The sequence below is a fragment of the Colobus angolensis genome, unplaced genomic scaffold (genome assembly GCF_000951035.1).
Source record: "Colobus angolensis palliatus isolate OR3802 unplaced genomic scaffold, Cang.pa_1.0 Scaffold306, whole genome shotgun sequence".
Taxonomy (NCBI): domain Eukaryota; kingdom Metazoa; phylum Chordata; class Mammalia; order Primates; family Cercopithecidae; genus Colobus; species Colobus angolensis.
Genome location: NW_012116333.1, coordinates 385,960 through 409,708, shown reverse-complemented (window position 1 = coordinate 409,708; position 23,749 = coordinate 385,960). Strand labels below are relative to the sequence as shown.

Genomic DNA, 23,749 nt, shown 5'->3' with positions numbered 1-23,749 from the left:
CTAGCAAGGTGTTGAGTGGCCATTTTAGGGCATCCTTGCCAGTGTTGATGTTTTCTAAAAAGAAAACATCATCTGTTTAACAGGTGGAAAACATCTCATCTTTCATTGACTTTTTGTTTTTGTTTTCCTTTAAAAGTTCATTAGCTTCTTTTGTGCAATTGACTGTACATGTCCTTTTCCTATTAATCTTTTGGAGGTGTTATAGTGTTTTTTAAAAGCAATTTGCTTTATATAGCTTCTTTATATATGAAGGGTAGGGCTTTTTGTCTATCATTTTTGTAAAAAAAAGCTTACCTAGTTTTCCACTTACGTCTTTTGCTCTATGTGTAACTTACAAAAAAAGTACACAGGCTGGGCGCGGTGGCTCACGTTTGTAATCCCAGTACTTTGGGAGGCCGAGGCAGGCAGATCACCTGAGGTCAGGGGTTCAAGACCAGCTTGGCCAACACAGTGAAACCCTGTCTCTACTAAAAATACAAAAAATTAGCCGGGTGTGGATTGAGACCATTCTGGCCAACACAGTGAAACCCTGTCTCTACTAAAAATACAAAAATTAGCTGGGCATGGTGGCAGGCTCCTGTAATCCCAGCTAGTCGGGAGGCTGAGGCAGGAGAATCGCTTGAACCCGGTAGGTGGAAGTTGCAGTGAACTGAGATTGCGTGTCTCAAAAAAAAACACAAAGAGTATAGGGAATTACTACATATTATTTACTAAGATTCACCAGTTGTTTGTATTTTACCTCGTTAGCTTTATCACTCTTTCCCCCTTTCTTTATATGCATATATAAAAATGCATTTTTTTGTGATTCATTTGAGTTTAAGTTGTATAGGTCCTAAGAACACTTCAACATGTATTTCTAAGAGCCAGGGTATTCTCTTGCGTAACCACAGTAAAATTACCAGTCAAGAAATTTAACAATTGGTACAGTGTTGTTATCTAATTTATAGTGCAATTTCAACACTATAATGTCCTTTATTGCCCTTTTGTTTTCCATGTCCAGTATCCAGTCCAGAATCACTGTGAAATTAATTGTCGTATTTTAGTCTCCTTTAATCTGGAGTACTTTGTTAACCTTTCATTGTCATTCTTGACATTGATCTTTTGGAAGAGTACAGATCAGTTTTTTTTTTAGAATGTCCCTCACTTTTTACTTGTCTGAAGTTTCCTCATGGTTAGATTCAGTTCATGCATTTTATGCAAGGATAACAAAAAAGTGATTTTTATTTTTCTCAGTGCAACATATTAGGAGCAACCTGATGTCAGTTTGTTCCAATATTGCTGATAACATCAAATGGTTGGTTAAGTTGGTATCTGCCAGATTTCTTTACTGCCGTGATACTGTTTTCCTCTTTGAAGTTAATATGTATTGACACTGTGTTAATATCGTGTTCCTCATCAAACTTTCACCCACTAGTTTTAGCCGCCAATGATGACTTTCCAACTGCATACTTCCTTCTGTAGCTATTGATTGGCATTCTACTGTAAGGAAGACCTTTCCCTCCTCCCTCCACGTCCCATTTATTTATTTGTTCAATTATTTATTTGAATGATTCATATACGTATTTAGTGGTCTGTAATTCATTACTGTGATTATTTTGATACTAAAATCGTCCCAAATTTGGTCTGTGTAAACTCTTTCAGACTGGCTTCTGTGTTCTTTTTATATGTCTCCACAATTCTTTGAGTACTTATTTACCTTACGTGCAAAAAGATGCTTTGGGCTCATTTTGTATGACCCACCCCTCAAATCAGCTTTTCTTTTTATTTATTTGTTTACTTATTTTTTGAGGAGTCTTGCCCTGTCCCCCGGCTGGAGTGCAGTGGTGTGATCTCAGCTTACTGCAAGCTCCGCCTCCTGGGTTCACGCCATTCTCCTGCCTCAGCCTCCTGAGTAGCTGGGACTACAGGCACGCACCACCACTCCCAGCTAATTTTTGTATTTTTAGTAGAGACGGGGTTTCACTGTGTTAGCCAGGATGGTCTTGATCTCCTGACCTCGTGATCTACCTGCCTCGGCCTCCCAAAGTGCTAGGATTACAGGCGTGAGCCACCACACCCAGTCTCAAATTAGCTTTTCTTAGAGGAGCATTGTTACTATTAGTGAGGAATGAATGGTATTTGGAAATCAAGATCTGGATATATGACGTGCTTATTGCAACTGGTGTGTCGTTATTTCTAGGCCTACTCAGTGGCCACAGCTAGGATATGTTTGTGTGTGTGTAAATACATACATGTATATCCATGTTTTAATATTTTATTAAACAATTTTTTTAGAGATAGGGTCTCTAAAGAGGGAGCTAACTCCCTCCAGCCCTTTTTCTAAATAATATTTTTAATTTTTAATTTTTGTGGGCACATAGTAGGTATGTATATATTTATGAGGTGCATGAGATGTTTTGATACAGGCATGCAATGTGAAATAATCATATCGTGGAGAATAGGGTATCCATCCCCTCATGCATTTATCCTTTGTGTAACAAGCAATCCAATTACACTCTCATTTAAAAATATATAATTGTTATTATTGACTATAGTCATTCTGTTGTTCTATCAAATAGTAGGTCTTATTCATCCTTTCTATTTTTTTTGTGCCCATTAACCATCCCCACCTTCCCCACAGGCCCCCATTACCCTTCCCAGCCTCCAGTAACCATCTTTCTACTCTCTGTGTTCATTAGTTCAATTGTTTTGATTTTTAGATTCCATAAATAAGTGAGAACGTGTGATGTTTGTCTTTTTGTGCCTGGCTTATTTCACCCTCTGGCTCTTTTATGAGGTCCATAATCCCATTCATTAAGGCTATGCCCTCGTGATTTAATCACCTCGTGAAGTCCTCGAGTCTTAATATTAGCATTGGCAATTTAGTTTCTTTGTTTTTCTTTTTATCTTTTTGTTTAGAGACAGTCTCACTTTATCACCCAGGCTGGAGTGCGGTAGTGCTCACTGCAACCTTGACCTCCTGAGCTCCAGTGATCCTCCCGCCTTAGCTTCCTGCGTAGCTGGGACTTTTAAGCTGGGATGCTTTAAGGTGCATGCCACCATGTCTGGCTAGTTTTTTTTTTTAATTTTATTTTTATTTTTAGTAGAGATGAAACCTCACTGTGTTATGCAGACTAGTTTTGTGTTCCTGAGCTCAAACAGTTCTTCTGCCTTGGCCTCCCAGAGTGCTAGGATTACAGGCTTGAACCAGGATACCAGACCGTGATTAAGTTTCAGCATGAGAATTTCGGGGGACACATTCATACCCTAGCAACATCTATGTATACACACTTATATATTAACAACTATGAGTTCATATTGATTCTACCCGTATTAATCTAACACCATGAGGGGGTGGTACTTCTTGCATCTTCCTTAGGTTGAATTTCATCAAATGCTTTCCTTGCATCTTGCCCACACTCTGTGCAAATATATACTATACTTATTTCTAGAAGTTTTATAGTTTTTGACTTTAGGTTTAGATCTATGATCAATCTCAAATTATTTTTTGTTAATAGTTTGAGATAGGGGTTGAAGTTCATCATTTTTCTGTATTGGATATCCAACTGATCTAGCACTGTTGAAAAGACTTTTCATTCCCCATTGAATTGCTTTGATGCCTCCTCTGAAAATCAGTTAACTGTATATGTGTGAGTCTGTTTCTGGACTTTGTATTCTGTTCTCTTGATCTGTTTGTTTGTCTTTAGGGCAGCACAATATTCTCTTGATTATTGTAGCTCTGTAAGAAGCCTTGAAGTCAGATAGTTTAAGTCATTCAACTTTGTTCTTTTTCAAGATTGTTTGGCTGTTCTAGGTCCTTTGAATTTTCATATACATTTTAAAATCAAAAGCCTATAATTCATGTATTAGATAAGCTTCACTCAGACAAGAATTGTAGTGCTGTTGGCCATGAGTTTAATATAAGTAAATTAACAATAGATATGAAATGAAGTGTTTTAAACAAAAACACATATAAAACAAGATTAGGTATTGATCAGTTGACTAAGGTAGCAGGACCAGAGGCTTGCCGGGACTTAATACTATTTTCTCAAGAGCAGTGGTTCCATATTTGGTAACTCAGTGTTCATGATGACTTTATAGAGTGTAACTGCTATGAATAATGAGAATTCACTGTAGTTGGGTTTAGATCTACTAGTTTACTGTTTGTCCTTTGGTGTCCTTTTTTTTTTTTTTCTGCTACTCTTTTTCTACTTCTTTTTGGGCTAATTGAATATTTTTTAGTATTCCATTTAATGACTTTTTTTTTTTTTTTTGTAGTTGCATCCTTATCCTTGCCTACTTAGAATTAACATACTACTTCTCATAAAGTGTAAGAATTGCAATAACACAGTTCCATTCCCTACCTGGTCATTGTGCTGTTGTTGTCATATATATTTATATTTATTTTTGTATTTATGATGTAGGGTCTTACTCTCTCACTCAGGCTGGAGTGCAGTGTCACAGTCTTGGCACACTGTATCCTCCACCTCCTGGGTTCAAGCAATCCTCCCACCTCAGCTTCCTAAGTAACTGGGACTACAGGCATGCGCCACTATGCCCGGTTAATTTTTGTGCTTTTTGTAGAATTGGGGTTTCACCATGTTGCCCAGGCTGGTCTTGAACTCCTAGGCTCAAGTGATTCACCCCCCTTGGCCTCCTAAAGTGCTGGGATTACAGAGGTGACAGCCTACTGTCATGTATTTTATGTACACCTACATTATAAGCCCCGTGATACAGTGTTGTTATTGCTTTCAACAGCCAGTGTCTTCTAAAGAAATTAAGAGAATAAATTGAAAGATAGTTCTTTACATTTATCCACACATTTAACACTTCTAGTACTTTTTTTTTTTTTGGTGGATCCTAATTTTTATATGTTATCATTTGCTGGGGATTAATTTCCTTAGTTTTTGTTTATCAGACCATGTCTTTATTTTGTCTTCACTGTTGAAGGATGTTTTTGCTGCATGTGGAGTTCTGGGCTGATAGTTCTCTTTGAGCATTATAGATGTTGTTGCACTACTTCCTGACTTGTTTTTCCGATTAAAAAAATCAGCTGGCCATCGTGTTACTGTTATTGTCATCGTTGTTATTGTTTATTCTTAGTTACTTTCAAGATTTTTCTCTTTTTGGTTTTCAGCAGTTTATCTACAGTGTGCTCAGGTGTATTTCTGTATTTATCTACAGTGTGCTCAGGATTGTATTAATCCTACTTAGTGTTCACTGAGTCTTTTGGATTTATAAGTCAGTATTTTTTGTTGAATTTGGAAAGTTTTTGGTTATTGCATCTTCAGATAGTTTCTCTGCTAAAGTTTCACTTTGTTCCCCTCCACCTGCATTTCTGATTATATACATGTCATAATGATTGATATTATCGCAGAAGTTTGTGAGAGTTTATTCATTTTTCTCCAGTCTTTTTTTCTGTTTTTCAGTGTGGATAATTCCTACTGGTTTGTTTTCCAGTTCATTGTGTCATATTAAGTCGGCTGTTAAGATCATAGAGTAAATTTTTTGTTTTAATTTTCAATCTTTTCTGTTTTTGAATTTATATTTGTTTCTATTTTATACTTTTTTTTGTTTTTTTTAATTTTTTGAGATGGAGTCTTACTCTGTTGCCCAGGCTGAAGTGCAGTGGCACAGTCGGCTCGCCGCAGCTTCCGCCTCCCAGGTTCAAGCGATTCTCCTGCTCAGCCTCCTGAGTAGTTGGGATTACAGGTGCCTGCCACCACATCTGACTGATTTTTGTATTTTTAGTAGAGACAGTGTTTCACCATGTTGGCCAGGCTGGTTTCGAACTCCTGACCTCAGGTGATCGGCCCACCATGGCCTCCTGAAGTGCTGGGATTACAGGCATGAGCCACCACACCTGGCCACTTTTTATTTCTTTGCTGAGATTTCATACCTGTTCCCTCATTAAGACCATGTGTTGTTAACTTTCTCTTACTTTCAGTGGGTAACAGCTGAAATAAGCCTTATTCTGATATGGTAATTCTCGTTTACTTTTGACTGGTGCTTACTTAACCTTTTTAGTCCTCATTTTAAACTTTTTGTGCTATTCATTGGGTATGTCTTATGTAAATAATATGTAACTGAAGTTTATGTTTTATAAAATAATCTTATTTGTCTTTTAATTGGCAAGTTTAATTCATTTACATAGATTATGATTATTGATATATTTGTAATGAATATTTGCCGTTTTACTTTGTGCTTTCTGTTTACACTTTCTGTGCTCCTTTTTTGTTCTTTTTAAGAATACAATTAAGATTTTTTCACTTGATTTTTTTTCTTATGGTATTTTTCCTCTGTATTGGTTTGGAAGTCTTTTTGTGGTTTATTCTTGAGATATTATCATAGAGTTAAGTTAACAAAGCTGAATGAACCTTATCTTAATTGCCTGCCAAGACAAAGACTTTATCATCTCTCACATATGCAGAGGATTGGTTCCTGGACCCTCGTGTATACTACAGCCTGCATGTATTCATATCCTGCTGTTGACCCAGCAGAACCTGCCTTTAAGAAAAATCGGGGCTGGGCACAGTGGCTCACGGCTGTAATTCCAGCACTTCGGGAGACCGAGGCAGGAGGATTGCTTGAGGCCAGGAGCTCGAGACGAGCCTGGACAACAAAGTGAGACAGTGTCTCAACAAAAAATAAAAAAATTAGCCAGGTATGGTGGTGCAGGCCTGTAGACCCAGCTACTCGGGAAGCTGAGGCAGTAGGATCGCTTGAACCCAGGAGTTCAAGGCTACAGTGAGTTATGATGGTGCCACTGCACTCCAGCCTGGGTGGCAGAGTGAGACTCTGTCTCGGAAGGAAGGGGAAGGAGAGAGGAAGGGAGGGAGGGAGAGAGACTTTCTGTATATATGTGGGTTTTGCATCCCTCATCTGTGTTTGGTTTTAAAAAAAAAAAAGCCCACATGTAAGTCGGCCTGCACAGTGCAAACCTGTATTGTTCAAAAGGTCAACTGTACGTTAATGACCTCCCCTTCCTCATGCCCTTAGCTTAAACACTGAATTTTGAGATTTTTATTTTCTTGCTGTTGTTTAAATCCTGTTGCAAACTATTGTTATTTTTAGCGTGGGGAATGTTTGCTGACAGGTATTTGACAGGTACTTTAATACTTGAACGTCGTTTCATCTGACATCTCAAATCTCCATTCTGAGCTCATTTTCCATTTTTCTACAGTATATTCTTTTGAAGTTTCTTTTTGAGACGGAGTCTCGCTCTGTCACCCAGGCTGGAGTGCAGTGGCACGATCTCGGCTCACTGCAAGCTCCGCCTCCCGGGTTCACGCCATTCTCCTGCCTCAGCCTCCCGAGTAGCTGGGATTATAGGCACCCGCCACCATGCCCGGCTAATTTTTTGTATTTTTAGTGGAGACGCGGTTTCACCGTGTTAGCCAGGATGGTCTCGATCTCCTGACCTCGTGATCCACTGGCCTCAGCCTCCCAAAGTGCTGGGATTACAGGCATGAGCCACCGCACCCGGCCTAAAGTTTCTTTTTTTTTTTTTTTTTTTAAATAAACTTATCTAAGCACGAGGTTTCTTTGGTGATCGTCTGCTGATCATAAACTCTGTTATTTAGCTGGGAATATCTTGATTTCATCTTTGTTCTTGAAGGGTAGTTTTGCTGTGCATATGATGACACTTGACAAGTTTCCTTGATAGTTCGAAGATAATATTCTACTGTCTGCTGGCTTGTTACTGGTAAAAATTCTATAGTCAGAGCTAATTGTAGTAGTCTGTCTTTGTTCTCTGTGCTTTAAAATATTTTCTTTGGCTTTATTTTGCGATTTACCACAATGCCTTTGAGTCTAAGGGTGGATTTCTTTTTGTTTATATTGGTAGGTGTACGTTGTGCTTCTTAAATCTAGATTTGAGTCTTTTATCTGTATTTGAAAATTCTCAGCCCTTACCTCTTCATGTATTGCTTCTCTTCTATTCTCTGTATTGTTTCCCACTAGGACTCAAGTTAGTCATGTGTGAGTCCATCTCAGTCTATTCTCAATATCCCTTAATCTCTTTAGTAGTTTTTATTTCCCTGACTGGGTAATTTCTTCCAATTTGGCATGTAGTTTGGTAATCTGTCTTTAGCTGTGACTAATACGCTGTTTAATTAACTCATTTGGTTTTCATTTTAATACTTAGATTTGTAATTTGTGAAAGCAATGTTTTATTGTTTCAAACTGGCTGTTCTTAGTACTTTGTTGTTTGTTCATTTAAAAATTTCTTTATTTACATAATTTGCTATTTAATAATTTGTTTTGGCTGGGCGTGGTGACTCATGCCTGTAATGCCAGCACTTTGGGAGGCCGAGGTGGGCGGATTACCTGAGGTCAGGAGTTCAAGACCAGCTTGGCCAACATGGAGAAACCCCATCTCTACTAAAAATACAAAAATTAGCCGGGCGTGGTGGCACACGCCTGTAATCCCAGTTACTTGGGAGGCTGAGGCAGAATTGCTTGAGCCCAGGAGATGGAGGCTGCAGTGAGCCAAGATGATGCCATTCCATCCTGGCCGACAGAGCCAGACTCTGTCTCAAAAAAAAAAAAAAGGAATCTGTTTCATAATTACATTATCTGAAATGGTAGTGAAGGCAGTATCTGGTATTTGTTCTTTCTGCTTGCTCTGGCTCATAGAGATTTACTTCTCTATGTATATGGTAATCTTTTTATTGTAAGCTTATTTTTCCAGCTTTATTTTCATTCCCTTTTTGACATATTTTGTTATTACCATATTTGAATGCACTAGACAGGTGCCCTGCCATTATAGAGAACTGAAATTCTTTTCCTGTATATGGAGATAACATGGTTTTATCATAAAGAACTGGGAAGGGACTGTTACCTTTTTCATACTCCTTTTTCTCTTTGCCTTATTTCCCTTGCATATTTAAATATATCTTATCCTTGTATGTATCTTATACGAGGTTTTTTTAATTATAAGGAACAGAAACTCACATCAGTGTTCTTTAAGAATAAAGTATTTATTTTCAGATTACAAGGAAACTGGAGCTGAATAGCTGTAAGGATCCAACACAGTTCTAGGGAACAGCTACACTTACTGCTCATTGCATTTCTGCTGTTCTCTTCTTGTCTGCTACACTCTTCCCATGAGGCCAGATGCTGGGTCTGACCCGCAGACCCTGGCTGAACGATGGATGAAAAATGCACTCACATGCAGGTATCCAGTGAAAGAACGGGCTAGCGAAGCGGGCTAGGGGACTGGGCCGCTCACAGACCCCGAGGAGGGTGCTGTAAAAAGTCAGCAGCCTCGGCCATGGCAGGCTGGTACTGCGGGCATTTATTCAGCACAGGTTTAATGACAATGGCTTTGAGTCAGCACACTTGTGGGTAATCAACACAGTCACCCTCCCTGGGGAGAGCAGTCCTGTGTGAAGGATGATTAAAGGCCAGGTTCCGAGGCCTAAGTAAACTAACTTATCTAAATCAGTTTATTCACATCCCCTTGTTGTCTAACCTAAGCTTTCAGGCACTGGAGAAGAGAGTCTGGCTGCCTTCCGCCAAATCCTTTTCCAAAGCTTTTGTAAAACCTCCTGGCCTTCCAAGAAAGTTTGCATCTTTCTACAATTGTTCCTACCACTCTGACCTGTCTTCTACAACCAGAAGGCTTCCTCATGTTCACATTATTTTTTCTGTATTTCATATCTCGTTTTTCTGGTCCTCAGCTCCCTCTCACCTCGTCCTTGCTTGTGAATCTTTGAGGATCTTCCTTCACTCCATGTATTCTTTCAGCTTCACCTCCCTTTTAGTGCCTAATTTGCCAGCTTGCCTAACTAGCCTCTTCCCCAGCCAGCAGATTGGCACTCCTTGGAGCAGCTGCCTGTCTCTTTGTTGAGGGGAGGAAGGATTCTGTGTTCAAATCTCACTGCCAAGGCCCCCTCCCTTGGAAGGGTGCTGTGATGTATACTTAGGGTGTATACTTCTAAGGTATTTAAAATTATTTTTGAAGCCCCAAAGTTATAAAAATAAAAGGCCTCTAACTTAGAAAATGAATGACCCAGTTGCAGAAAGATGTTTGGCGAATTAAAAATTTTTATACAATTCATTCTTGTGTGAAAACCATTATGAGTCTAATGCACACTTGGAAATTTTTTTTGTTTATGGGTTTCTAGCCAAGAAGGAAATGCAGGTTTCCAGTTACATTTATGGAGGTTTTAATCTCAAAGATTTAATGTTCATGTTTATTGAAATATCAGTATACATAAGAGCATCTTCAGTTAAATGAAAACAAATTATTATGTGTATGAATTAGTAACATAAGAAACGGCCAATGAAACCCCATCTCTACTAAAAAATACAAAAATTAGCTGGACGTGGTGGTGCATGCCTATAATCTCAGCTACTCAGGAGGCTGAGGCCGGAGAATCGCTTGAACCTGGGAGGCAGAGGTTACAGTGAGCCGAGATTGTGTCACTGCCCTTCAGCCTGGGCAACAGAGTGAGACTCCCATCTCAAAAAAAAAAAAAAAAAAGCCTTAGGGACCATTTTAAGAAATATAAATTTCTTAAAAATTCATTATATTGTGTTCTGTATTATAAAGTCAGATCAAAAAATTATAGCACATTTGTGATGGTAGATAACTATCATCTATATACATACCACCGTATAGTTTACAAGTGATTTTCACATTTGTTATGGCATTCATTCTTACCCAGAGCCCTAAGTTGAAAAGCATACAGGCAGGTTAAATTTACAGTATGTTTACTGACTTCTAATTTCTGGATGATGACAGGGCTAAAGTTATTCATTCCTTTCCTAAAATTCATATTCCTCCTGAATAATTGAAATTGGCCTAAATTGCTACATTTTAAACTATACCTTTTCTTTTTTTAAAGATGTATTTACTTGGAATATTACTCGGTTTAAAAGGCAAGAATTGTCAAAGCACAAGTGGGACTTTATTATAAATTCTATATTAAATTTTTCTGATTTTACTACATATTTTTTCCCTTTAGGCCTCGATGTGTTCTATTTTATTCAAAATAAAAGTTTTATTTGTGGTACTATATAATTATTTAAAAAATCAGTTAATATTGAAAAGGTGAAAGATCGTTTGTACTTCTACTCCCATTTTCTCTCTGTGTACTCTCCGGTCTGACCGTCAGTAGCTGGGTGTTACACATAGGTATACGTATGTGTGTTTGTATGCACACAGCCTGCTAGTGTTGGAGGCAGAACTGAGAGCCACCACCTTGTGCCTGGCAACGAAAGTGCAGCCACTGTTGTAGTGCAAAGGTCATTGTATTGATAGGGCAACTGTCATGGCTGTGGCCATCAGGTTGTTCCTTATTACCCATGCTGCTGTCAGTCCTGTGTCTAACAGCTGCTGCTTTCCATGCTGCTGATTCCTTGAAGTTTTACTGTTCTTCAGAGCCTGTTGAGAATGTCCTTAATTTGATTGTTTTTCTTAGAATGAATCACACAATACCACTCTATCATCCCTTGCTTTTATGTAGGATAGTGTGAATGACAGATACCATGTTGTTCTCCAAGCCGCTACTCTGTTCTCATGGTCTGTGGCTTTCTTTAGATTAAACCTGGACTCTTGCTGTAGAATGAGTGTCCATTCCCCAAGATCCCTGTCCCCTGGAGATTTCTAGGTGCTTTTGGTAAACAGGTCGTTGTCTACCTTGACCCTGCTAGTATCCTCAGTCTTGTACAAAATCTGTGTCTTTCCTGGAGTTGTCCCAGTGCAGACTCAGGCTGGGAGTCATGCTTCTGAAGAATAATGTATGAAAGTGATTTTTGAAAAAGGAGTGATTGACTAAGAGTTCATCTATTACCAAAGATAATTAGAACTCTAGTAACACATGGAAAAATATCAGTGATCACTGGTCACTGATACTGATCATTGATATTTCTTACATAGTATACTAAGTTACTACCAAATTTATAGCCAAGTCATTTTTTTTGTAGACCTGCATAAGCATATTTAACTAAAAGTCTGTTGAATTCGAGATTTGCATAGTGCTTCCCTAGGTACCTGACCTAAGGCCCCTATTAATTTGATTCTATGTGCTTACCAGAGGCCTTTACATCATTGTTATGGGGCTGCCTAAGCAGTGATAAGCCTTTGTTAAATGCAGACATGGAATGAGTCCTTCTGCAGCCCATGCAGCCTCCTCTTAGCTGTGGGCCTGCCTCTTCCTGTCTTGGTTCCTCACTTCCATTTACAGTGACCCTGAAACCACATTCCAGCCCTATCTTCCTTTCCTCCGCACAGGAGGTCATATGGTCTTCTGTTCACAGTCAGACTTCAGCCCTTTCCTCTTTTCTTTAAGGACTGGTTGTTTTCTATTTGATGTTATTGTGCTGGTGATCCACAATGTATATTGTCAGAAAATAATACTTTGAATGCTTGTGGTAGCTAGAGGTCTGTATAGGATAGAGTAGACAATGGGTAGGAAGTATTAAGAATAAACACCTTTTGGGCCAGGCGTGGTGTCTCACACCTGTAATCCCAGCACTTTGGGAGGCCGAGGCGGGTGGATCACCTGAGGTCAGGAGTTCAAGACCAGCCTGGCCAACATGGCGAAACCCCATCTCTACTAAAAATAGAAAAATTAACTGGGTGTGGTGGCACACACCTGTAATCTCAGCTACTTGGGAGGCTGAAGCAAGGAGAATTGCTTGAACCCGGGAGGTGGAGGTTGCAGTGAGCTGAGATGGTGCCATTGCACTCTAGCCCAGGCATCAAGAGTGAAACTCAGTCTCAAAAAAAAAAAAAAAAAAAAAGAATAAGCACCTTTTGTTGTTTAATGGTTATAGTTTTAGTTTTGCAAGATGAAAAAAATTCTGGATCTCTGTCTCACAATATTGAATGCTGTACACTTACAAATAGTTAATTTGATACATTTTATGTTTTGTATTTTTTACCACAAGAAAAAACAAGCATTTTTTAATGGAACATAGACTTAAAAGCGTAAGTACAGGGTTTTGGATTTTTTATCTTTTTAATATTTGGTTCTGTTTACTCATCCTTTACTACAAATTGGATCAATAGATTAGAATTTTGGAAAGTTTAGCAGAGCAGAGAAGTATAGCAAACAGAATTCATTCATTTAACATTTATTGAGCACTTCCTGTGTAGCAGGCCCTGTGCTTTTAGTTGATAATTCAGAGAAATAAGGGACATGACCCCCAGATGCCTCTTGCGGAAAGAACTGGAGAAGCCATTTGAACTTAAAGCAGGAAATCCTGAAAAATTTTGTATGCCATTAACATTTTATTATTAAAGCATACAGACATACATCAAAGTTTCAAAACTTTTATTATGGAGAATTTAAAACATACACAGAAGTAAAGGAGGAATACAGTGAATCGCCTTGTGCCTGGCACCAGCTGGCATCCACTCATAGCCTCTTGTTTCTTTATATTCCTCTCCCAGTCCATTTTTGAGGGTACATTCTTGTTCTTTTCATTTTATCTGTAAATATGTTAGTACTTTCACTGAAAGATAAGGGCTGTTTTTCTTAGAACAAATCACACAATACCACTATCATCCCAGAGTTATTTCACAATTTTGTATGTGTGTTTGTGTGCACTGTGATTTTTGCATCAGGATCTAAACAAGATCTACACATTACATTCAGTTGATAGATTTTCTTTAATATCTTTTAAGCTATAGGTTTATTTTCTTTGTTCTTGAAATGTTATTTACTGAAAAAATCATGTCATTTATCTTGTGCACTTGCTCATACTGTTATATATGAATTTTGCGGAGTGACTTTTTTGCTTTGAAACAGTAGTGACCACTTATTCTTCACTTGGATCCATTATTTAATCATGGGCATGCAAGATGTTACAATTCTAATTTCATCATTTCTTTTTCATTTATTTGCTGGAATACTACTATAGAGAAGTTTCTTTTTACAAACTATTCAGTTACCCAGAGGTATAACTTATACAGGGAAGTCAGGTTAAATGAGTGACTCTTTCTCTTTACTTGTAACTCTTGGAGGGTCCCTAGCATTTCCAAAAATGGCCAGTGTTTTTTCCTTTATTTAAAAAAATATCATTATAAACAGATACTCTTTCCTTTTCCTTTTTTTTGAGACAGGGTCTTGCAATGTCCCTCATGCTGGAGTGCAGTGGTGTAATCATGACTCATTGCAGCCTGGGCTCAAGTGATCCTCCTGCCTCAGCCTCCCAAGTAGCTGGGACCACAGGCATGCACCACCAAACACAGCTAATTAAAAAAGAAATCATTTTAGGAGAGATGGAATCTCACTATGTTGCCCAGGCTGGTCTTACACTTCTGGCCTCAAGAGATTTTCCCACCTCTTCCTCCCAAAGTACTGAGATTACAGGTGTGAGCCATCACGTCCCGCCAACATGTGAATTTAATATGTTTGATGATTTCTTAAGTTCATTGCAGTTATTCTTTAATGAGTTAATTAAATTAGTAACAGAGTCTCACTGTGTTGCCCAGGCTGGTCTCAAGTGATCCTCTCTCCTTACCCTCCCTGGTAGCTGGGACTATAAGGCACAAACCAGTGTACCCAGCCACAGGCCGCGGTTGTTCTTATTAATGATCAAATGGTCCCGTTTTTTTTGAGACCGAATTTCGTTCTTGTTGCCCAGACTGGAGTGCAATGGCATGATCTCAGCTCACTGCAACCTCTACCTTCCAACTTCAATCAATTCTTCTCCCTCAGCTTCCTGAGTAGCTGGGATTACAGGCATGCACTACCATGCCCACGTAATTTTGTATTTTGTATTTTTTTTTTTGAAACAGAGTCTTACTCTGTTGCCCAGATTGGAATGCAGTGGCGTAATCTCGGCTCACTGCAGCCTCCACCTCTGGGTTCAAGCGATTCTCTTGCCTCAGCCTCCCAAGTAGCTGGGACAACAGGCGCGCACCACCACGCCTGGCTAATTTTTGTATTTTTAATAGATACGGGGTTTCATCACGTTGGCCAGGCTGGTCTTGAATGCCTGACCTCAGACAATCCGCCCACCTTGGCCTTCCAGAGTACTGAGATTACACACGGCCCTAATTTTGTATTTTTACTAGAGATGGGATTTCTCCATTTTGGTCGGGCTGGTCTCGAATTCCTGACCTCAGGTGATCCACCTGCCTTGGCCTCCCAAAGAGCTGAGATTACAGGCATGAGCCACTGCACCTGGTCCAAATTGTCCCTTCTTTGGTCAACGGGAGTGCCTTTACATTAGCTCCTGGGTCATTTTGGCATGAGTGCCCCTGATGGCTTCTTGCTTTCTTGTGTGACAAGATGTCCAGGTTCATCTTGTACATTAACAGCCATAGATCTGGAATTATCCCTTTCTTCAACCAGCCCTGGTTCCTTTCAGAGGGAAATTGTATTTAGTGACCACAGTCTGGAAACTACAGATTGGTTGTTACTTCTAGGTCTTTTCAGAGGATGGGGCTAGGAAATACGTTGTTTTTAAGGTAAAATATTTTATGAGTTTCATACTGATTTTTCCAGTATAAACTTAGGAATAGATGATTTTGTTGAATTTCTTTAATTTTATATTTGTCTCATGCTAAAAATTTTGGTTCTTAATCATATTGATACCATTACTTACCAGTGTTACTACTAAGAATATGATTACTGAAAATAGTTTAAGAATTAAAAGCACTTTCCCAAATTCTTTTCATTTTTAGGATAGATTTCTCTAGGGGTGTCTGGTAAAACTATTTTAAGTCATTTGAAATAATTCCTTTTTGTATGATTGTACCACTAATTTAATAAATATTTAGGTTCATTTCATATTGCTCTTGAATTTTAGAGATGATAGTTTTTCAATTATTTTTTAAACAAGTAATTGTGGAAAACATGTACATGGTTCCAGAGCTAAATGTGTAAAACAAGGCAGAATCAGAAAAGTCTAGCTCTGATTGTGGTTCCCTCTATTTTTCTTCCCTACATTCCATTTAAAACATATGAGCAAGAGTGTGTGTGTGTGTGTGTGTACACATCCATGCATGTGCACACACATATAGTTTCTGCCTCCTAATCCCATCTTAGGTGAATGGTAGCATACTACACATAATTTTCTTCTTGCTTTTTTGTCTTCCTATTATTTCCTGCTGATTACTCCATAGAAGTATATAGGGGCATTCATTATGCCTTTTTTCTATTTCATTGTGTGAATTTACCATAGTTTATTGTCAGTCCCATATTAATGGACATTTGGATTGTCTTTAGTGTCTTGCTGTTAGAAACAGTGCTGCAGTGAATACCTTGTACATACATACTTAATTTTGTTGTTGTTTTTTAGAGGGATATTTCAGTTTTAAATAAAACAACTTGACTTCAGGAGGTATTCAAGTGTAATGTTACTGCTACTGATGGATTTTTCTGGGAATAGTGAAGGATGCAAAAGGCCAGTCTTGTAATCTAGGGTAGTAATCTTTCTTTGAGTATTATGGGGTCCTCTCAGTTCTGTATTGTTAAAAGCCACATTTATAGAGTAGCTTTTGTGTTTTCTAGTTTCACTCTGTTTAAGACTTCAGGAATGTTTGAAGCAATCGGAGCATAGAATTCTATCTTTTTTTAATTAAAATTTTTTTTTGTAGAGATGGGGTCTTGCTGTGTTGCTCAGACTGGTCTCAAACTCCTGGCCTGAAGTGATCCTTCTGCCTCAGCTTCCCAAAGCACTGGGATTACAGGTATGAGCCACTGCACCTGGCCAGAATTCTGGTATTTTAGAATTGTTTTCTAGTCTTTTATAGTTGTTTTATATATAATCAATTTGTCAAAAAATTTTAAGGAAAGTAATATGCCTGTGTGGATGCTTTCCAAAGTATTCAACTTAGGTTTTATAGAAATAGTAGCTTCTTACTTTTGTAACCACATTTTTGTCCATTTGTGATCAGTTTATATGGTATTCAATTATACCATTGCAGAATGAGTACAACTGATAAACAGGTTTGGAGATTAAACAATAGGTTTTTGATAATGTACACAACTGGTAGTAGCAGAAATATGCACATTGTAAGAGAGTAGCTTAATAAATGTGAGCATTCTTTATTTTCTGGGCATTCACTAATATATTTTAAGGGAGGAACGATAGCACCAGTTCACTTCCAAAATTCTCCAGTTTCTAGTAGGAGCCTGGCACTTAGAAGATGCTTGGAAAATGATGGATGAACCAATTCATTGTTTGGGTCAGACTATGAAAATACATGCTTATCCATTTGTTTGCTTAGGATAAATGAATGAAATTTTCTAGGTCTTCCCAAAGGGATTTAAAATAAAGTGAAAATCTCTTAAGATGTGGTAGCTGACTTTAAAAACCATTTCCTGATTTACATTTATATTACTTTAAATTTGGTCTTGGGTTATTATTTTGATGATCGACTACAACTTTTTTTGGCTTTTATTGTACTTTTTTCACTAAAAGGTGTTTTCTAGGTGGAGAAAATTAAAAAGAATGGATTCCAGGATCATAAAGCAAATAATAGTTTGTAGTTTTTTTTTTTTTTTTTTTTAAACATTCTACCACCTGTGTGCCAGTTAGTGATAAAACTACTAGTTTTTAATAGACATTAACCACCTTTGGGATTTCACCATGGGAAAATGGGAGCAGTATTCCTTTTCTTTCTTTCAGCTTCTTTAGTATATATACATATCACAGTCAGTGGTGCAGAAAGGTTAGGAAACTGGAAGGATACAAGGTTTAGTCATAAGGAAGCACAAATTAAAGTTCCTGGAATATTTTACCCCTGCTCTGTATGGAACACCTTAGGGAATACTAAAGAAACATGATGGTACAGGCCGGGTGCGGTGGCTCAAGCCTGTAATCCCAGCACTTTGGGAGGCCGAGATGGGTGGATCACGAGGTCAGGAGATCGAGACCATCCTGGCTAACACTGTGAAACCCCGTCTCTATTAAAAAATATAAAAAACTAGCCGGGCAAGGTGGCGGGCGCCTGTAGTCCCAGCTACCTGGGAGGCTGAGGCAGGAGAATGGCGTAAACCCTGGAGGCGGAGCTTGCAGTGAGCTGAGATCTGGCCACTGCACTCTAGTCCGGGCGACAGAGCGAGACTCCGTCTCAAAAAAAAAAAAAAAAAAAAAAACATGATGGTACAGAAGACTGAGAAGACTGCAGGGATTGCTAAAAAATATGCAACAGTCCAGGGAGCATATAGCCTTTTAAGTAGGCCAGGCTTTATACCCTGCAAGGAATGACCTAAACTGTGTGATACATTGTGTCAGTCAGAGTTCTCCAAGGAAGCAAAACCAATAGGGTGTGTGTGTCTGTGTGTGTGTGTACAGATACACCTGTATATATAGATAGATAGATAGAGATCGGGAGAGAGATATTTGTTTTAAGGAATTGATTCATATGATTGTGGAGACTGACAAGTCTAAAATCTGTAGGGTGGGCTGGCAGGCTGGAGGCTCAGGGAAGAGTTGATTCTGGAGTTGAAGACTGAAGGCAGTCTGCTGGCAGAATTCCCTCTTCTGGGGGAGGTCAGTCGTTTTTATATTAAGGCCTTCAACTGATTGGTTGAGGCCCACCCACATTATGGAAAGCAGGATGTTTTACTCAGAATCTACCAGTTTAGAAGCTGGGTGTGGTGACAGGCACCTATAGTCCCAGATACTTGGGAGGCTGAGGCAAAAGGATCACTTGAGCCTAGGAGTTCAAGTCCAGCCTGGGCAACATAGTGAAACCCCATCTCCTAAAAAAAAAAAAAATTGCATCTCTTAAAAAAATGTTGAACTCAAACCATGGGCAATTGACAGAAACTCTTGGTATCGTTTCTGTGTATGTATCTTCCCACTCCCAATCTGCACCATGGTTTTATGCTCCTAATAACAGACTTCTGACTTATGGTAATATTATGTGCACAGGGCCTGGTGAATATTTACTTTCCAGTTGTCAGAAGAATTAGACTAAAACAGTTTTCTTGTACATATCTGTTTTGAGAACCAGGTCTGGCATTACTCCCATTGTGTATACATCTAGGAGAGGAAATTTCAGCTGAGTCATGTTTGACTTGAGACCTAGAGCAGGTGGATCACTTGACCTCTCTGAGTGTTTCTTCGTCTGTAAAATGGGAATAAATCCTGTCCTGCCTTAAAAAAAAGTCTACCAATTTAAATGTTAATCTTATCTAAAAAATACCTTCACAGAAACATTCAGAGTAATGTTTGACCAAATATCTGGATATCGTGGCTTAGTCAAGTTGACATGTGAAATTAACCACCACTTATATTGAAAGACTGTTTTTATATGATTAATGTCCATCTGTAAAGAAATTGGGTAAGTGCTATGGGTAGTAAGGAAGGGAAAAGGGAACGTGTTTTGCTTGTAGAGAAGAGATACTTTGAGGTATGATCTGAAGGCCAGAGAATTTTGGGCCTGATACGCAAAGAGGGAAGAACATCCCAAGAAGGTGGGACAGAATGAACAAGGGTAAGTTTGACCATGGCATGTACGGGGGTCCTTGAGAAGATTTGTCCTACCTGGGCAGACATATCTCGGATGGTCAGGGGATAAGGTGAGTAGTGAGGCAAATCCTGTTCTGGTTTTTCTGGTTTACTGCAGTATGTAGAGAATATGCTTGTTCCTGCCTGAGATGACAGCTGGCTGGTGCAGAGCAGTGTATGCCATTGTCTTTATATGCTGCGTTATACGGTGGCATGCTGAGAATTCTTTCTGCAGGAAGCACTTCAAATGGACTATAATTGCCTTCGATTTTTCTATTATAAACTTTGGCCACAGTTTCTTCCTCTGTCAGCCTACTAAAGATGCTTCACAAGATCCATGTGTTTGTTAAGGAACATAAGATCTTCAAGAGATATGGATTACTAGAAGGAATTCTAGTCTCTAAACCTTGGGAATATTTTTGGATCTATTTATTAATGTTATTCTGTAGTAGAAATAGAGTTGAGCACCTTTTTCCCCATATTATAAAGATCATAATTAACTCTGAATATATAATAGGTATGAAAACGCCTGAAAAAAAATTCTACTGATAAAAACTATTAATATCAGAGGCAAAAGTAGGGAAAACAGTATGTGGTAAATTGTTACAAAATGGCTCCTAATGAATCACCACCCCCCCCCATCCGCACCACTCCCAGCTCTGTCTGTTTGCAGTGTGACTTCACTTGTTTCTCCCATTGTCTTAGTCCGCATTGTGCTGCTGTAACAGAGTACCTGAGATGGGGTAATTAAGAAAGTATAGAGATTTAGTTCTTACATTTCTGCAGCCTAGGAAGTCCAAGGTTGAGGGGCTCACATCTGGTGAGGGCTTTCTTGCTGCATCATCCCATGGTGGAAGGCAGATGGGCAAGAGAGCACGTTCATGGGACGGAGAGAAGGGAAGGAGGCTGAACTAATTCTTCTATTAGGAACCCACTCCCATGATGACTAACCTACTTCCTCAATAACAGCATTAATCCGTTAGTGAGGGCAGAGCCCTCATGGCCTAATCACCTCTTACAAGTCCCACCCGTCAACACTGTTGCATTGGGGATTAAGTTTCCAATACATGAACTTGGAGGACACATTCAAACCACAGCACCCATCAAGTGGTAGAGTCTCTTTTCCCCCTTCTTGACTTTGGTCTCAATCATGTGACTCGAATGGGACATCAGCGGACACAGTGTAAGCAGGGGCACCATGTGTAGTGGGTGAACTGTCTTGGGATGCTGCTGCCACAATGTGAAAAAGCCTAGAAGAAAAGGCCACATGGAGAAGGCCCTGCCTTCCCTGCTGAACCCAGCGAAGCAGCCTATGTAAGTCAGGTAAGGGCAGCAGAAGAGCTGCCTAGCCAATCCATGGAATTACGAGAAATAGGAAATCATGGATGTTCAAGCAACAAAGTTTTGGGTAGTTTGTTACATAGCAAGAGAAAATGGAACATCTTTTGATAAGTGGCTGGAATCCATGCCTCCAGTTCTAATCATGGCTTCATTACTGAACCTTCAAGGAGGGAGGCAGAAAAGTAAATAGCTTTCTTCTCTAATGGTGTGGTGAATACCCAGGGAGAACTCTGGGCTGCTGGAGCCTTGACCTCTCCTTCCCTTTCCTTATCTATAGGGATCAGACACTGTTCTCTGCAGGGCAAGCACTGAGGAGCTCTTGTAGGAGTTCGAGAAGGTAGACTATTTCTTTTCTTTTCTTTTTTTTTTTTGAGATGGAGTCTTGCTCTTGTCACTCAGGCTGGAGTGCAATGGCATGATCTTGGGTCACTGCAACCTCCACTTCCCAGGTTCAAGTAATTCTCTTTCCTCAGCCTCCTGAGTAGCTGGGGGCGCCCGCCCCCATGCTCGGCTAATTTTTGTATTTTTAGTAGAGACGGGGTTTCACCATGTTGGACAGGCTGGTCACACGAACTCCTGACCTCAGGTGATCCACCTGCCTCGGCCTCCCGAAGATTATAGGCATGAGCCACCGCACCTAGCCAAAGGCAGACTATTTCTGTGCTTGATGGATTGAAGGTGTTTTTCAACTCCAAAGGCAGTTAGACTCATACTTCTGTTTCTCAGAAGTGAAATGCTAAAAGAACCCTAACAAATCTTCTCTTTTCCCTTTTCTTAACTTTGAGTGTTTTCAGTATTTTTGTATTCTATTACCAAGGGAATATTATGGCTATTCCATAATTTCCCTGAGATGCAAAATCTTTCAGAAAGCCCAGGCATTAGTCCAGGCCCTTTTCCCAGTAATCACACCTTGTTTACCTAATTCACATACCTGCCAGAGTGGTTGTACTGAGGTCTTCCCAAGTCATGGAAGGAGTCCCGATAGCATGCACTGTCTGGAGCTGAGTCCTGCCTGCCCCACATTAGCATCTCACTCTCACATAGCTTTGGTCTCTGTTAGTCTGGGGTTTCTAAATTACATATACTGCCTTTCAGTCTACAGCCTGACAGCTCTCTCTCTCTTAGCCAAGCAGTTGCATTTGGACAAGACTTCCAGCTTTAGGCTTTGTTGTTTTCCTTAGGGGTCCAGTTTTTATGGAATTTCTTCCTACTGGGTAGCATTGTTGGCACACCTTGAGTTCATTCTGTCACTCTTCTTGGCTTCAACCTCTGAGGTTGTGTGTTGGAAATACCTCGCATAGTCTACTAGAATAAAGATGAAAGAACATAAGGATATGGGCTATAGTTTTTAAATGCAGTGTTTCTTTTCTGTGGCTTGTGATACAAATTTGTAAGTGCACTCAAAATGATACAGTTAAATATCTGCCATGAATTAAACCTAACTGCTTGAGGCATATCTTAGTGCCTTAAAATAACCCACTTTTGAAATATCTAATTTATTATCTTTGCCAAATTTTAGGCAGATATAACCATTGCTTTAGTTAAGTGTCCCTCTGTATAGACAAAAAAGGCAGCAAAAGGCATGTCACTCGTTAATACTTCAAATGTGAATTCCATGTTGTCTTCTATATCCATAGGGATTATAATAACTCTACTACAACAAAGACAGGAACATATCATGTTTTATCTTAGTCCTTCCCGTAGCAGTGCCACTGTGAAATTAAAAAAAACAAAACAAAACCACTACATATTTTAGGTTCACCTGGTAGGTTGCTGCACGCTATCATATTTAGTCAAGCATAAGTTGTGCATTTTTATCCATTCTAACATCTCTGAAAGTGGCACCTTGGAATCCCAGGTTAGTCAGGGGCAATTACGGTCTAGTTGCATAAAACTTTTTTGTTGGCACCTTCTGTAAGATCAGGCAAATGCTAGCAGCTGAGAGTCCTTGAAATATGGCTGTGAAAACTTGGGCAAGTTGATTAATTTCTTTAAACCATGCATGAAAGGGAGATAAAATTTTGTTTCTCTCCCTCCTGGCACTGCTGTGAGATTTAAATGAAATATGCATGTAAAGTACTTACGATTTGCAAGTGCTTTCATCTAGTTTTTTCCTCCAGCATTATTACTCACAGGCAGTATGTTTATACTTTTTAGTTTCTTCAGATACTTTTATCTGTTTAAATCATTTATGTTTTGGATTTTATTTTCCACTTATCTTCAGCATTGCTTATTTATTATTGTTTTAACATTTATTGTACCCTTTATTACCTCTAGTAATTATCTGAATTTTTTTGGTGGGGGACAAGGTCTTACTATGTTGCCCAGGCCAGTCTCGAACTCCTGGCCTAAAGTGGTCCTCCCATCTCAGCTTCCCAAGTAGCTGGGACTACAGATGCAAGCCACTGCACCTGCTAATGCTCTAAATTACTCTAGGAGAGTTAAAAACTAACAAACTTCAGTCTTTTGTGTCTGGGTGAACTTTAGTCTGTGGGATGTATTTGTCTTATGATTTCTTCACTCTTGGTAATTGTATATATATTTTATGGTAGTTACTTTTTTTTTTTTTTTTTTTTTTAAACATTCTACCACCTGTGTGCCAGTTAGTGATAAAACTACTAGTTTTTAATAGACATTAACCACCTTTGGGATTTCACCATGGGAAAATGGGAGCAGTATTCCTTTTCTTTCTTTCAGCTTCTTTAGTATATATACATATCACAGTCAGTGGTGCAGAAAGGTTAGGAAACTGGAAGGATACAAGGTTTAGTCATAAGGAAGCACAAATTAAAGTTCCTGGAATATTTTACCCCTGCTCTGTATGGAACACCTTAGGGAATACTAAAGAAACATGATGGTACAGGCCGGGTGCGGTGGCTCAAGCCTGTAATCCCAGCACTTTGGGAGGCCGAGATGGGTGGATCACGAGGTCAGGAGATCGAGACCATCCTGGCTAACACTGTGAAACCCCGTCTCTATTAAAAAATATAAAAAACTAGCCGGG

General features: G+C 39.2%; 1 protein-coding gene and 1 pseudogene across 3 annotated transcripts in view; both read left to right on the top strand.

Annotated features, from left to right (window-relative positions):
* The window catches only part of LOC105517731, a 731,019-nt pseudogene that overhangs the window by 356,427 nt on the left and 350,843 nt on the right, over positions 1 to 23,749 (top strand). The gene's annotated exons all lie outside the window — the stretch shown is intronic.
* Positions 1 to 23,749, top strand: part of MARCH8 (membrane-associated ring finger (C3HC4) 8, E3 ubiquitin protein ligase) — a 126,125-nt gene that overhangs the window by 14,832 nt on the left and 87,544 nt on the right. Inside the window, exon 2 of one of the 2 annotated variants that reach the window (XM_011950312.1) lies at positions 16,541 to 16,633. The exons of the other annotated variant lie outside the window; for it this stretch is intronic. The gene's annotated coding sequence lies outside the window, so the exon portion shown is untranslated. The remainder of the gene's footprint in view (positions 1 to 16,540; positions 16,634 to 23,749) is intronic. 2 annotated transcript variants of the gene reach the window in all.